At 37.8% G+C, this 2500-nt stretch overlaps 1 protein-coding gene across 10 annotated transcripts in view; it reads left to right on the forward strand.

The window, feature by feature from the left end:
* Positions 1-2500, forward strand: part of LOC144972997 (netrin-1-like) — a 192977-nt gene that overhangs the window by 129723 nt on the left and 60754 nt on the right. The window lies entirely within an intron of this gene.

A 2500-nucleotide genomic window follows, 5' to 3' on the forward strand; every position in this document is an offset into this window, starting at 1 on the left:
TCAGAGTCTGCTTACTTTGAGGAGATGGCAAAATTTGTAAATTGGTGTAAAGACATTTTTTTTTGTAGATCCCCAGTTAGGTGATAAGCTCCCACTAAAATATATCAATCAGACTATAAAAGTTTACGGTTACACATAGTTTTTTTGTGTTGCGCAGTTCATCTGGCGTGTAGTTATTGTGAGTATTTTATCCAAATACATAACATCAATAATATTTAATTATAAGAGAATGAAACTCTTGCAAACATTGGACAGACCAACGATTGGAGTGTCATACGACAGCTTTCGCCTGACAATAGAAGTATTATTGTGACATCATTTTTAGGTTAGTTGTGCTTCGTGGTGCTTAAAGAAACAACTAGTCTCATTGATTGAACTGTTGAATACAACTTAGGATTCGCTTTCTTTTGGTGGTGTGGCTTTGTATTTTGACGTAATTTTTTGGTCACTGTCAGACTAGAGGGTCCATAAGTATACGAAGGCTACGGTCAAATTCATCTTCGTCAACTTCAAACTCGCTAGTACACCTTGCTCTTGCATTTGCCACTTGAATCCTGAAGTGCTCACACGCAGTTTAACGCTTTCATCTTTCATCCACTACTTGACCATATCTTTATCATTGCGCCTGCCATGCCCATGGGGGAATAAGTTTTAACACTTTATGAGTTTGTGAACTGTAAACCGACGTCGTTTCAAGACCGTTATTTTCAGGATTTTTTATTTTGTTTTGTTCGTTTGTAATGATTTTACGGCGCTTCGACACATTGATGTCATATCAGCGCCAATGTATTCGCTTTTAAAATTACTTCATTTATATCAACAGCCGTCACACACAAAATGTATATCATATTGACTCCATTTTAACAAAACTAAGCACCGATAACTAATAAACCCGATCATTTACATATATATGACAAAATATCAACATTCAATGAGACTTAGAACCTGACACATTTCATTGTAAACAGGTTAATAGAGTAGCTTACTCGACAAAAATTATTCAACTATAATTACAGAAAAGACAAACATATACAAAACAAAACAAAGTAAAACAAGAATAAAGTAAAAGAAGATATAGCCACAACAAGAAAAAACTCAAGAAAAAGAGAAATTAAAACAAACAAGCAAACAAGCGTACAAATGAACGGTCGCAACCCTTCGACATACTAACACTTAGGTGTTGCCCTTTCTGATGCATCCTGAGACGAGATCCTAACCCTCCATCAAACAGAGCAGCAATATATTTTTAAAATATCTTCTTCTTTTTCTCGTATGCCTTTATATCTGGAGTCCCGTTTCGAAGATGAAGGTACTCGTCTTTTTTAGTTCTCCTAGCGGGCCGAAAAGTTGTTGTTTTTCTTATGTAGAGAAAATGCAGATGGCCATATCTCTCCTCTACAGGTTGTGTATTTTCTGCATCGCTGCAGTATAATGCTCTGCATCTTCCTCCTCCTCACCACATGAGCAGACCGGTGACTGTGTCAGTTTCATGCGTCTGTGCATAAGCTTTTTAAGTCTGTTGTGTCCTGTCCTTTTATTTATTTTTTTTAAAATGCGAGGAGTCATTAAAAAGTTGGCCAAAAAACACTATGCATTCTGATTTAACAAGATCTCGAGACTACAGAGAATCACTATGACTCTAATACCGTGGTGGTTCTATATCAAACAGCCAAAACCAATGATCGAAAACAGGGGAGTCTCAAGCTTGACCTGTCGGAAGCAGACGTCATCCGATATATTTTCAGTCCTCAGAGACGTACTCGAAAGGCTTGAAAGTCAAAAATGAAGTCATTGTCATGGCTATTGATAACTGTATTTTGAATGTAAAAGAAGAGGGGTGAAGTGGCCGAGTGGTTAAGGCATTGCACTGTGACCCGGAAGGTCCCGGGTTCGAGCCCCGCTTCAGGCACTTTCGTGTTTTTCCTTGGGCAAGATTGTTAACCCCCAATTTGCTCACTTTGGACAACATGGGTGATTCTTGTTGGCATCAGACATCTTGTTTTATGAGTTATCTATATTCCTTTGTGGAATGCCTAGGCGACGATATCTTATGATGTCGTGGTGGAAGGGTATATTTTTTTATTTTAAAAAAAAAAAGAAAAGAAAAGTCACTCTTTACGGTGCTTAGGATTATTAACTAGAATGGAAGTCGCTCCAAACTAGCAGCACGCCTGACTATGATGTATAAAATAAAGAGCAACGTGGTGGCTATTTCAAATCCTGACCTACAAGCACCGACACGAACATCCAGGACTTCCCACATGGACAGTTTCATCCCCCTGACATCCACCAAAGACCTCAGATAATTTTCACTTTAACACAGAACCATCACAGATTGGAACAATTTACCGCGAGAAGTTACATCTGCACTCACTTTAGATTTATTTACACAGCTTCTAGATCACTGCTAATTTCCAACTTAATGTTATTGTTCACGTCAAAATATTCATGAGTGAATGTGGACATTAAAGAAAGATTCGGATTCAGAAATTCAGATAGG

This window comes from Berghia stephanieae, chromosome 5 (genome assembly GCF_034508935.2).
Source record: "Berghia stephanieae isolate SIO BIC M18660-M18661 chromosome 5, UCSD_Bste_1.3, whole genome shotgun sequence".
NCBI lineage: Eukaryota > Metazoa > Mollusca > Gastropoda > Nudibranchia > Aeolidiidae > Berghia > Berghia stephanieae.